Below are 14897 nucleotides of genomic sequence, written 5' to 3'. Positions count from 1 at the left end.
GAAAACACTGTGGTAGTCTGTTACCTAACTCAGTGTTTCCCAATCCCAACCAGTGTGCCTCAAGCTGTTGCATAACTACAACTCCCAGCATGCATGGTCTGTCAGTGCATGCTGGGAGTTGTAGCTTTGCCCTCCACCCCCTCCCCCACGTGAATGTACAGGGTACATTAACACGGGCGGGGGTTTACAGCATGTTTCCCGCTTCAAGTTTGAGATGTGGCAAATGTTCCGCTGCAGCGGGAAACTCACTGTAAATCTCCACCCGTGTGAATGTACCCTAAAAACACTACACTACACTACCCCTAAATAAAGAATAAAACACGACATATACACTACACCCTTACACTGTTTCCCCCCCCCCCCCCACAAATAAAAATAAAAAACATCTTGTACGTCAGTTTTTCCAGGCAGATGTCCTTTGTTAAATCTTTAGACGCGGCGATCAATGTTGATCGTTGCGTCTAAAGTGAAAGCTTCCCGGCAGCTCAGTACGGCTGATTGGGACCATCGCGGTAAAATTGCTATGTCCCGATCAGCTAGGACGCATCAGGAAGTTGCCTCATCCGCATCCTATGCGTCCAATCCGCGATTGATTGCTCCAAGCCTGAAATCCATTGCATTGATCAGTATATTCAATCAATGTACTGCATGTTATAGTTCCCTATGGGGGCTATAACATTTTTTTTAAAAATGTGAAAAACAAGTTAATAAAGATGATTTAACCCCTTCCCTAATAAGATTTTGAATCACCCCCCCCCCCCTTTCCCATAAAAAAAAAGTCAGAACCTATACGGTTAAAAGGTTCTGACAGGTTCTTTGTTTGCTTTTGTTGTCAGGTTACACCTAGCTGTCTAGCTGTCTTGATGAGAGCACCTGTGAGTTGCCTATTTAACCTGGCAGTTGTCTCTCAGTGAGCGCCTGTGAAAGAGTCTTTTTGCTCCAGTAGCTAGCTTGTATTCCCTGTTTCTCCTGTATTACCCAGCATCTTTGACTTTTGGCTTTCATCACGACTACTCTCTGGTATTAGGGACTTGGTACTTTGAATTCTCCTGGCTTTGAAGCGGTTAGTTGACTCTCGACTATTGTGTGAGTGTGTATAGTTGTATTTTGTTAGTCTGTCTGTTTTCCCACTGTCTCCAGACCAAGTCATTGTAGTTTATTATTTTGACAATTACGCCCCTCACGTATACAGGAAGGGACTATCTTCGTGGTTATGGACCTGTTGTTTAGGGCAGGTACGTAAGTAGGCAGAGATAGGGGAGCAGGTGAGATTAGTGTGCACTTCTTCCCTGCCGATACGTGACAAAAAACTGTGTAAATGATAAATGAAATAAACATATGTGGTATCTCTGCATGCATAAATGTCCGAACTATAACAATGTATCATCCAAAATAGCGTATTTTTGAGCACTTTTTATACCCTAAAAAGTTAATAATTGAGCCCACATACCGCCCCGTACATGGAAAAATAAAAAAGTAATAGGGGTCAGAATAGGAAATTTTAAACGTATAATTTTTTCTGCATGTAGTTATGATCTTTTTCAGAAGTAATACAAAATCATACCTATATAAGTAGGTTATCATTTTAATTGTATGGACCTACAGAATAAAGATAAGGTGTAATTTTTACCGAAAAAAATTACTGCATAGAAACGGAAGCCCCAAAAATTTTCAAAATGGTGCCTTTTCTTCCCTTTTGTCGCACAATGATTTTTTTTCTGTTTCGCCATAGATTTGTGGGTAAAATGACTGATGTCATTCCAAAGTAGAATTGATGGCACAAAAAATAAGCCATCATATGGATTTTTAGGTACAACATTAAAAGGGTTATAATTTTTTGTACAGGTACGCCCTGACGTCCTTATGCTTAAGGACACAGGGCGTACCTGTACGACCTTGGGAATTCCGGTCCCCGACGCTCACCGGGCGGGGACCAGACCGTGATGCATGCTGAAATCATCAAACCCCTGGCGATTTGCAGCAATCATCGATTTGCAGAGATTTTGGATTGATCGGGTCTGTGGTGACCCGATCACTGGAAAATAGGGAGGATCGGAGGTGGCAAGGGTGCCACCTCCTCCTATCCCCTGCCATTTGTCGATCAGGACTGACGGACCATTGGCAGTTGGGGGCTGGGGGCGATAAATTTGAAATCCCCTCTCTGCCCACCCCTGGATGTCTGGGCAGAGTGGTGGGAAGATGGCGGCGTGTGCCGGAGTACCTGACTGCAGCAAGGGACCGGCAATCAGGGCGAGGGAGCGGCGATTGTGGCGGGACTGACAGCAGAAAGGAGGCGGTGGCGGAGGCAGCGGTGGAGGCAGCAGTGAAGATCAGTGGTAAGTGATCTTCACTGCTGCCTTCTAGGAGTTTCCAAACTACAACTCCCAGCATGCCTCGAAAGCCTAAGGCTGGTTGTTATAGCTGGAAGTTTGCCCCCCCCAAGTGAATTTATTGGGTACATTCACACGGTCGGGGGTTTACAGCGAGTTTTTTGCTGTAAGTTTAAGATGCAGTTAAATTTCCGCTGCAGCTCAAACTCCCAGCAGAAAACTCACTGTAAACCCCTGCCCGTGGGTGTGTTCCCTAAGAACACTACACTACACCTAAACAAAATAAAAAGTAAAAAACACTAAATATACACATACCCCCTACACAAAATAAAGGGTAAAACACTACATATACATATACCCCTACACATTTACACCCCCCATAAATAAAAATAAAAAATATCTCGTACTACACTGTGACACTGTTTCCAAAATCGAGCCTCCAGCTGTTGCAAAACAACTCCCAGTATTGCCGGACAGCCATTGACTGTCCAGGCATGCTGGGAGTTTTGCAACAGCTGGAGGCACCCTGTTTGGTAACAAAGGGTATAGTGAGCCTAAACACCCGGAAGAAGGCTATAACTCCCGGACGAAGGCTGTAACGTGCCGAAAGGCGCGTTGGGGTGACGCTGCCCCGGACTGTTTGCTGCTATTCTTATTATTGTACTGAATACTTTGATATAGGTTGGTATACACTTTGTTCAACACTTTATGCGCTGTTGCACATTGTTTTGTATTGACCCCCTTACACAAAATTGTGTGTGTGTGTGTGTGTGTGGGGGGTGTTGTGTTTGTTTGAGCCTAAACACCTCACAGGTGTTTGAAGAATTTTTGTTAAAGTTGGACGTGAAAATTAAAGGGTACCTCTCATCAAAAAACATTTGATATATTATAGATTAATGTATGCAGAATAACTTAACAATTGCATGTTGTCAAAAAATATGCTTCTTTCTATTTAATTTTCCACTTTGAATAAATGACCACTAGGGGTCTCCCTACCAGTCCTGGCAGCAAGCATTTCAGACTCATGCTGGAGTCCTAAACACTACGAGCTGCCAGTCTGCTTTGTTCACAAAAGAGAACATCCAGAGCTGCCAGCCTGCTTTGTTCACAGCCTGTTTGGCTGTGAACAAAGCAGGCTGGCAGCTCTGAGTGTTTAGGACTCCAGCATGAGTCAGAAATGCTTGCTGACAGGACTGATTGGGAAAAATACAATAGAAAGAAGCATATTTTTCATTAACATGCTATTGGAAAGTTATTCAACATTCATTAATCTAAAATATATCAAAAGTTTATTTGATGAGAGGTACCCTTTAAACATTTTTATTTTTTCACTTAAATGTTGGTGTTATCCCAAATTTTTCATTTTCACAAGGGGTAATAGGAAAAAATCCCCCAGAAATTTTTAACAATATAAATACCCCATGTCTGGATGTAAAGTGCTCTGCGGGCAATGTTCAATGTTCAGAAGAGAAGGAGCGCCATTGGGCTTTTTGTGCGTTTACAAATCCCCCATGGTGCCAAAACAGTGGATCTCCACACATGTGACCCCAGTTAGGACACTACACCCCTCATGTAATATAATAAGGGGTACAGTGAACATTTACACCCCACAGGTGTCTGACAGATTTTTTGAACAGTGCTCTGTGAAAATGAAAAAATTTATTTTTCATTTGCACAGCCCACTGTTCCAAAGATTTGTCAAACACCATTGGGGTGTCCCTTATTACATTCTGTGAGGGGTGTAGTTTCCAAAATGGGGTTACATGTGGGGGGGGGGGGTTCTCCACTGGTCTGGCACCACGGTGGGCTTTGTAAACACACATGGCCCCGACTTCCATTTCAAACAAATTCTCTCTCCAAAAGCCCAATGGCGCCCCCCTCTTCTGTTTATTGCAGTTCGCCCGCAGAGCACTTTACATCCACATATGGGGTATTGCCATACTCAGAAGCAACAGGTTAAACATTTTGGGAGGCTTTTTCCCCTATTATCCCTTGTTAAAATAAAACATTTGGGGTAACACCAGCATTTTAGTAAAAAAAAAAAATTGAATCTTTCATTTTAATGTCCAACTTTAGCAGAAATTTGTCAAACACCTGTGGTGTGTAAAGGCTCACTGTACCCCTTATTACGTTCCTTGAGGGGTGTTTTTTCTCAAATAGTGTGCCATGTGGGGCTTTTTTTTGCTGTTCTGGCACCATAGGGGCTTCCGAAATGCGACATGCCCCCCAAAAAACTATTTCAGCAAAATTTGCTTTCAAAAAGCCGTATGTGTCTCTTCTCTTTTAGTAAAATCTTTTTTTTATTTTCACGTCCAACTTTAGCGGAAATTTGTTAAACACTTGTGGGATGTTTAGGCTCACTGTACCCCTTGTTACGTTCCTTGAGGGGTGTAGTTTTCAAAATAGCATGTGTTGTTTTTTTTTTTTTTTTTGCCATTCTGGCACCATAGGGGCTTCCTAAATGTTACATGCCCCCCCAAAACCATTTCAGAATAACTCACTCTTCAAAATCCCATTGTTGCTCCTTCCTTTCTGAGCCCTCTAATGCACACACAGAACACTTAACATCCACATATTAGGTATTTCCTTACTCAAGAGAAATTGGGTTACAGATTTTAGGGTGATATCTCTCCTTTTACCTATTGTAAAAGTTCAAAAACTGGGTCTACAAGAACATGCGAGTGTAAAAAATGAACGTTTTGAATTTTCTCCTTCACTGCTATTCCAGTGTAACACATAAAGGGTTAACACACAAATTCCTGCTGAACTTTGAAGCCCTCTGATGTCTTCCAAAAGTTAAAACATGTAAACTTTATGATGCAAACATAAAGTAGACATATTGTATATGTGAATCAATATATCATTTATTTGGGATGTCCATTTTCCTTATAGGCAGAATGTTTCAAAGTAAAAAAAAAAGTAAAATTTAAACTTTTTTCATAAAATTTAGAAATTTTTTACCAAGAAATGATGCAAGTATCAACAGAAATTTACCACTAACATAAAGTAGAATATGTCATGAAAAAACTATCTTGGAGTCAGAATGAAAAGTAAAAGCATCCCAGAGTTATTAATGCTTAAAGTGACAGTGGTCAGATGTGCAAAAAATGCTCAGGTCCTTAATCCCTTAACCCCTTGAGGACACATGACGTACTGGAACGTCATGTGCCCGCTCCCGATCTATAACGTGGGGCCACGGCATGGTCACGCGTCATAGCGGGCCGGGCCCTGCCTCTAACAATGGCCGGGAACCGTGGCTAATAGCGTGCGGCATTGTTGAATGCCACGTCTAAAGTGAAAGTATGCCGGTTAGCTCAGTGGGCTGTTCGGGATAGTCGTTGCAAAATCGCAGCATCCCGAACAGCTTACAGGACAGCAGGAGGGTCCCTACCTGCCTCCTCGCAGTCTGATCGCCGAATGACTGCTCAGTGCCTGAGATCCAGGCATGAGCAGTCAAGCGGCAGAATCATCGATCACTGTTTTCCTATGAGAAACCAGTGATCAATGTGAAAGATCAGTGTGTGCAGTGTTATAGGTCCCTATGGGAGCTATAACACTGCCAAAAAAAAGTGGAAAAAAAAAGTGAATAAAGATAATTTAACCCCTTCCCTATTAAAAGTTTGAATCACCCCCCTTTTCCCATAAAGAAAACACAGTGTAAATAAAAATAAACATATATGGTATCGCCGCATGCAGAAATGTCCGAATTATAAAAATATATTGTTAATTAAACCACACGGTCAATGGCGTACGCACAAAAAAATTCCAAAGTCCAAAGTAGTGAATTTTTGGTCATTTTTTTATATCATGAAAAAATGAATAAAAAGCGATCAATAAGTCCTATCTATGCAAAAATGGTGCCGCTAAAAACTTCAGATCACGGCGCAAAAAATGAGCCCTCAAACCGCCCTTATGCACAAAAATAAAAAAGTTATAGGGGTCATAAGATAATTTTAAACGTATTAATTTTCCTGCATGTAGTTATGATTTTTTCCAAAAGTACGACAAAATCAAACCTATATAAGTAGGGTATCATTTTAATCGTATGGACCTACAAAATAAAGATAGGGTGTCATTTTTACCAAAAAATGTACTATGTAGAAACGGAAGTCCCCAAAAGTTACAAAACAGCGTTTTTTTTTTTTCCATTTTGTCTCACAATGATTTTTTTTCCCGTTTTGCTGTAGATTTTTGGGCAAACAGACTGACATCATTACAAAGTAGAATTGGTGGCACAAATAATAAGCCATCATATGGATTTTTAGGTGCAAAATTGAAAGAGTTGTGATTTTTTAAAGGCAAGGAGGAAAAAACGAGAATGCAAAAATGGAAAAACCCACGGTCCTTAAGGGGTTAAGGACCGACCCATTTTTTACCTCTGTGACCAGGCTCTTTTTATTTTTTTTATTTGACATGTATCTCTTAAAATAGTAATAACTTTAGAACACTTTTTCTGGGCAGAGCGATTCTGAGATTGCTTATTCGTGACATATTGTACTTTATATAACTTGTGCATTTTTGTTGACAGGTGAAGCATTTTTTTTTTTTTTTAACTTCAAAATATTGTGAAAAACTGGAAAATTTCTGGCATTTTTTTTATGGTGTACGCTGTGCTGTAAAAGTGATGTTATATTTATTCTGTGGGTCAGTACGATTATGGCGATATCCATTTTATAGAGCTTTCCATGTTCTTTTTCCTTTTCTGAGCAAAATTCTTTTTCTGCCATTCATTTTCCAACAGCCGTAACTTTTTTATTTTTCGTCCGACGCCATTAAGTAAGGGCTTATTTTTTGCAGGAGGAGCTGTACTTTTTAGTGGTATGATTTTTGTGCTACGTGCTACCTTTTGATCTTTTTTATTCTGCCATTTGTACCAAAATTGGCGAATTTTGCATTTTTTTTTCTGTTTTTATTTTTTACGGTGTTCACCGTGCGGGATAATTTACATTATAGTTTTATAGTAAAAGTCATTACAGATGTGTCAATACCTATTATGTATATGAATTGTGTTTTTGATCTTTTTTGGTGATAATACAGGGCTTTTATTGGAAAAGGGGCATTTATTTTTTTTACACTTTTTACAGGTTATACTATGCTGCAATACATTTGTACTGCAGCACAGTATAACCTGATGAGCTGCAGACACTGCAGCCTGCGCGATCCAGCCTCTAGCTGGATCTCACAGGCTTCCGTAGCAGGCATACAGGAGGTCATGATCTGACCTCCAGCTTCCATAGCAACCAACAGCGACCCGCGATTGTATTGCGGCGCTGCCGTTGGAGAACAGGGGGAAGCGCTCCCCCTGTCAACACCATAGATGCCGTGATCAGGATTGATTACGGCATCTATGGGGCTAATGCTGCCGGGATCATCGCCGGGTCCCATCGCCGATCTCCTGCGCTGCCTGTGGCAGTGCCGAAGATCGCTATGACGTATGCATACGTCCAATTGTGCGAACGTGTCTGATGATTGAACGTATGCATATGTCCTATAGTGGGAAGGGGTTAAGGTGAAAATGGTCTGAGTCCTTAAAGGGTTAAGATGAAAATGGGCTTTGTCCTTAAGGGGTGAAGGGGTTATACCTTTTTTTTGTGTAAATTACCACTGCATCAAGTGTCAATTCAGGAAGGAAAAAAGACTGGGGAAAGATTTACCAACACATTTGTGGATAATTTGTATTTGTGTTTGGCGCAAATTAGACAAGCGAGCAATCAAACAGCACAGCTAGAAAGTTGTATGAAAATGATAACACATTGTTATCCCAGGCACGGATAATTTAAAGGTGCTTTATAAGTGCAACGTTTCAAACAGACTCCCAAAGCAAATACCACAGACGCTTTGAAAAGCCATAAAAGTAAAAAATGGATTTCAATAAAACACAGTGTAAAAACAAACTCATGGAGGAGGAAAAAAAAATCTGCAAGTTTGTGAAAAAGAAAGCAAATGAGATAAAGATACAACATACGGCTCCCATTAGGTTTTCAACAGATTTACCTATAGCAGCTGTGAGCAATCAACAACTGTGTGCATACTTTACCCTTTCACTGCCACGGACTCCAATCTCTCCTGCAATTATAAGCTTTAAAATGAAATTATGCTAAAACACGTTTGATGTATAATGAAGTGAAAAATTAGCAATCTATTTATAATTGTCATTTATCATAAAGCTTATATTGTATTCTTTCTTAAATATTCCATTGATAAAGAGAGGTCCTCCAGTGAATACATTCATCATTAAGCTGGAGCAGAAAACATCTACACATAATTTTTCTCTCTCTCTTGCAGACCCAAAAGGACTGTGCATTACTTAGACAGAACATTGATTTCAGAGGGCACTATGTAATCCTTTATTTTTCCTGTGGGAAATAAACACAGCCTAAGGACAAAATCTGGTCTTTTATGTGCTCATGGATGAAAATATATGTGGATCTTGTATATTGTTCCTCATTTACTATTGCAAACCCGACATGTTTTGTCGGGTTGTGTGCCAGCTTCTGTCGCGTTGCACCAGATTTTGCGCCAGAACTGAAATAACCCCGACTAACTCTCCATTTTGCCAAGAAAACCTGAAAAAGGGGCATGGCCGCTGGGAAAAGGGTGTGTGGTCTCCGGAAAGGGGCGTGTCACTGACATTTTCACAAAAAAACTACATATTTACTAAGGTTTCCACATAAAATGTAGTGGATTTGAGCTGAGGAAAACCAGACAGATTAGAGCATGTGTAAAAAAAGCAAAATGTAGAGAAAGTGGAAAATTTAGGGAAACCTTAGTAAATACCGAGGAAAATAAATTGTAGGGGATTAAAACCCACAGAGAAACCTACACTCCACTCTTAGTAAATAAGGGCCATTGTGTACACAGTATGGTAAAGAAGTAGGATGCAATATAAATTAAACAATGATATATGACCCCATTTTGGAAACTACACCCCTCATAGAATTGAATAAGAGGTGCAGTAAACATTTACCCCACTGGTGTTTGACTGATCTTTGGAACAGTGGGCTGTGAAAATGAAATTTTTTTATTTTTTATTTTCAATGACCACTGTTCCAAAAATCTGTTAGACACCTGTGGGGGTGTAAATGCTCACTGCACCACTTATTAAATTCTGTGAGGGGTGTAGTTTCCAAAATGGGGTCACATGTGGGGGGGGGTCCACTGCTCTGGCACTATGAGGGCTTTGTAAACACACATGGCCTTCAATTTCAGACACATTCTCTCTCCAAAAGCCCATTGGCGTTCCTTCTCTTCTGAGCATTGTAGTTCGTGCACAGAGCACTTTACATCCACATGGGGGCTTTTTTCCTATTCTCGCTTGTGAAAATAAAAAATTTAGGGCAACACCAGCATTTTTGTGAGAAAAAAAAAATATTTTTTTCATTTTCACATGTGAAAATACGTCAAACACCTGTGGGGTGTTAAGGGTCACTTTAATCCATGTTACATTCTGTGAGGGGTGTAGTTTCCAAAATGGGGTCACTTGTGGGTATTTATTGTTTTGAGTTTATGTCAGAACTGCTGTAAAATCAGCCACCCCTGTGCAAATCACCAATTTAGACCTCAAATGTACATAGTGTGCTCTCACTTCTGAGCCTTGTTGTGCGCCCACAGAGCATTTTACACCCGCATATGGGGTAGTTCCGTACTCAGGAGAAATTGCATTACAAATTTTGGGGGTCTTTTTTTCCTTCTACCGCTTGTGAAAATTAAAAGTATGGAGCAACACCAGCATGTTAGTGTAAAAAGTTAAATTATTTTACACTAACAGGCTGGTGTAGACCCCAACTTTACCTTTTCATAAGGGGTAAAAAGAGAAAAAGACCCCCAAAATTTGTAATGCAATTTCTCCAGAGTACGGAAATACCCCATATGTGGCATTAAACTGTTGCCTTGAAATACGACAGGGCTCCAAACCGAGAGAGCGCCATGCGCATTTGAGGCCTATTTTGGGGATTTACATCCGCCTCCAAAATACCCTACAGCAGTGTTTCCCAAACAGGGTGCTTCCAGCTGTTGCAAAACTCCCAGCATGCCTTGACAGTCAGTGGCTGTCCTTCAATTCTGAGTTGTTGTTTTTCAACAGCTGGAGGCTCCGTTTTGGAAACAGTGCTTTACCAGACTTTTTTTTTTTTTTATTGGGGAGGGGGGGAGTTGACAGTGTAAGGGTGTATGTATATGTAGTGTTTTACTTTTATTTTGTATAGTGTAGTGTTTTTAGGGTACATTCACACAGATGAGAGTTTACAGTGAGTTTCTCGGGTGGAGTTTGTGCTTCGTCGAAAAATTTGCCGCATTTAAAACTTGCCGCAGAAAATGTGCTGTAAACCCCCTCTTGTGTGAATGTACCCTGTACATTTACATTGGAGGGGGGGGGACTCCCAGCATGCACTGACAGACTATTCATACCGGGAGTTGTAGTCATGCAACAGCTGGAGGCACATTGGTTGCGCAACACAGAGTTTGTTACCTAACTCAGTGTTTCGCAACCAGTGTGCCTCCAGCTGTTTCAAAACTAGAACTCCCAGCATGTACAGCATGCTGGGAGTTGTGATTTTGCAACAGCTGGAGGCACACCATTTGTGAAACACTGAGTTAGGACAAAAACTCTGCTTCACAATCAGTGTGTCTCCAGTTGTTGCAAAACTGCAACAATCGGCATGCATTGACAGTCGAAGGGCATGCTGAGAATTTTAGTTTTGCAACAACTGGAGGCACACTGCTACAACTCCCAGCATGCCCTTTGGTAGTCTGTGCATGCTGGAAGTTGTAGTTGGAACTCCAGTTGTTGCGAAACCACAACTCCCAGAATGCCCTTTTGCTGTGAATGCTGAGAGTTGTTGCTAAGGCCTCACCTCCTGCTGTATCCTGCCGCTGGGACCGTCGCCGCTGCTGCCCCCGGGACTGCCACCACCGCTTCTGAGGGGACACCTGCTGGACCAGAGAGAGATAAGAGACCCCCGCTGGCCCCAATCGCCACCCTGATCACCACCCAGCAGTGCAGTGATTGGTCGGTCGTTCCGACCGGTCAATCACGTGATCGTAATGTGGCACCCTTTTTTTCTGGGTCACCGGGTCACCAGAGACCCGATTGACCTGGAAACACTGCATTGGGGGGTCTCAGGTTTTTTTTTTTTTGCGCAGTCCTGCTGATCAAACCTCTCATCCAGATATTGTGGAAAAGCATTTCTTCTTCTACATTGATCTTGGATTCTCTGCACCATCTCGGTTTCCGATCATGATTGATGCTAGCTCCTTCATAGCTTCGTCAAGTTTTGAATGACAGACTTTTCATGTGAGGGTACTATATGCCTTTCCCTTATACATTTTATATATCTAAATAAGGTCACTTAGTGCACCCTATTTATTTATTTTTTTTAGTTTTTTTTCTCTATATTTGAAATTTCCACCTGACTTTATAACCACCAAACCGAAGCTGTGACAGTGTATAAATATGCTTTGTATTTTTAATATATTTATATTTGTTTAAAATCTTAATACAGTATTTTTCCATAAAACAACCAATGTCCAGGCAAAAGTTATGAAAATGGTGCTAACCATGGCAAAACCTCAACTCACAAAAAGTAATTAAGCACTTAGGAGAGGAAAAATCTCCTGTGGAGGAAACCTCTAGGGGACCATGGCTGAATGATTGCCAACCTGTAACTCATTCCATTCAAAATTAAATTGTAAAAGGTACCAAATATACAACAACAATTTGAAACAAATAAGTGATACAACAATGTATGCATGGTTATACAGGTAATAGATAAAAAGTTAAAGAATAATAATTAAAGGGGTACTCTGGTGGAAAACTTTTTTTTTAAATCAACTGGTGCCAGAAAGTTAAACAGATTTGTGAATTACTTCTACTAACCCTTTGGGGACGAAGCCCATTATAACCCTAAGGACGGGAGCAATTTTTGCAAATCTGACCTCTGTTACTTTATGTATTAATAACTCTGGGATGCTTTTACTTATAAATTTGATTCTGAGATTGTTTTTTAATGACATATTCTACTTTATGTTAGTGGTAAATTTACGTTGATACTTGCATCATTTCTTCAGGAAAAATTTGAAAATTTTGCATTTTTCTAACTTTGAAGCACTCTGCTTGTAAGGAAAAGGAACATGTCAAATACATTACATATTGATTCACATATACAATATGTCTACTTTATGTTTGCATCATAAAGTTGACATGTTTTTACTTTTTGAAGACATCAGAGGGCTTCAAAGTATAGCAGCAATTTTCAAATTTTTCAAGTAAATTTCAAAATCTGAATTTTTCAGGGACCGGTTAAGCTTAGAAGTGAATTTGAGGATCTTTCTGTTGGAAATCCCCTATAATGGACCCCATTATGAAAACTGCACCCCTCAAAGTATTCAAAATGACATTCACTAAGTTTGTTAACCCTTTAGGTGTTTGACAGGAATAGCAGCAAAATGGAGGGGAAAAATCTAAATTTAAACACTAAAATGTTATTGTAGCCCCTTTTTTTTTCATTTTACAAGGGGTAAAAGGTAAAAATGCCCACAAAACTTGTAATTAATTTTCTCTCGAGTAAGGAAATATCTCATATGTGGATGTAAAGTGCTCTGTGGGTGCACTAGAGGGCTCAGAAGGGAAAGAGCGACAATGGGATTTTGGAGAGCGAATTTTGCTGAAATGGTTTTTGGGGGGCATGTCCCATTTAGGAAGCCCCCCATGATGCCAGAAAAAAAAACACATCACATACTATTTTGGAAACTACACCCCTCACAGAACGTAACAAGGGGTACAGTGAGCCTTAACACCCACAGGTGATTGACGAACTTTCGTTAAATTGGGACGTAAAAAATGCTGGTGTTACCCCAAATTTTTCATTTTCACAAGGGGTAATAGGAGAAAAAGCCCCCAAAAATGTGTAACCCCATTTCTTCTGAGTATGGAAATACCCCATATGTGGATGTAAAGTGCTCTGCGGGTGAACTACAATGCTCAAAAGAGAAGGAGCACCATTGGGCTTTTGGAGAGAGAATTTGGTTGGAATGGAAGTCGGGGGCCATGTACATTTACAAAGCCCCTATGGTGCCAGTAAACAGTGGACTCCCCACATGTGACCCCAATTTGGAAACTACACCCCTCACAGAATTTAATAAGGGGTGCAGTGAGCATTTACACCGGCATTTGACGAAACATTTTAACAGTAGGCTGTGCAAATGAAAAATGTAATTTTCAAAAATCTGTCAGACACATGTGGGGCATAAATGCTCACTGTACTCCTTATTACATTCCGTGAGGGGTTTAGTTTCCAAAATGGGATCACATTTGGGGGGTCTACTTTTCTGGCACCATGGGGGCTTAGTAAACGCACATGGCCTTCAATTCCAGCCTAATTCTCTCTACAAAAGCTCAATGGTGCTCCTTCTCTTCTGAGCATTATAGTTTGCCTGCAGAGCACTTTACATCCACATATGGGGTATTTCCATACTCAAAGGAAATGGGGCTTAAAATTTTGGGAGGCTTTTTTCCTATTACCCCTTGTTAAAATGCCTCCAGCTGTTGCAAAACTACAACTCCCAGCATGCCCAGACAGTCAGCGATGCTGGGCATGTAGTTCTGCAATATCTGGGAGGCTTTTTTCCTATTACCCCTTGTTAAAATGCCCTTCATATATTGCAGAACTAAAACTCCCAGCATGCCTGGACAGTCTGGGCATGCTAGGAGTTGTAGTTATGCAACAACTGGGGAAGAACAGTATTGGAGACCGCTAAGTAGTGGTCTCCAAACTGTAGCCCTCCAGATGTTGCAAAACTACAACTCCAAGCATGCCCAGACTGTCCAGGCATGCTGGGAGATTTAGTTCTGCAACATTTGAAGGGCAAGATATTACAGAACTACATGCCCAGCATCACTGACTGTCTGGGCATGCTGGGAATTGTAGTTTTGCAACATCTGGAGGGCTACAGTTTGGAGACCACTGTATAGTGGTCTCCAAACTATTCCACTTCAGATGTTGCAAAACTACAACTCCCAGCATGCTCAGACAGTCAGCGCATGCTGAAAGTTGTAGTTTTGCAACATCTGGAGGACCACAGTTTAGAGATCACTACACAGTGGTCTCCAAACTGTGGCCTTCTAAAAGTTGCAAAACTAAAACTCCCAGCATGCCCAGACAGCCAAAGGCTGTCTGGGCATGCTGAGAATTGTAGTTTTGCAACTTTTAGAAGGCCACAGTGAAGATCACTTACCGGAGATCTCCACTGCAGCCTCCTCCACCGCCGCACTTTCCGGCCGCACTCCTCCTGCCACCGCCGCTGCTCCAAACTCTGTGATGGTATATTTATAAATGACACTTTAGGTGGTACTTTCACCTGTTAATATTCCCTAATCCATCTCTCATTCCATTTACAGAAAATCCAATTTGAAAATCATCTTCAGAAACAATGTAGCTTTCTAAGAGTGAGTGCATGTTTGGGCCCTGTACAGTGTCAATAGCTGACTGATTTCCTTAATATCCCATTGTGAATAGCAGCCCATTTCAGTGTATGATACAGCGCATAATGAATCTTGTTGTGAATGATTGT

The sequence above is a fragment of the Hyla sarda genome, chromosome 10, assembly GCF_029499605.1.
Source record: "Hyla sarda isolate aHylSar1 chromosome 10, aHylSar1.hap1, whole genome shotgun sequence".
NCBI lineage: Eukaryota > Metazoa > Chordata > Amphibia > Anura > Hylidae > Hyla > Hyla sarda.
Note: the sequence above shows the minus strand (reverse complement) of the source record.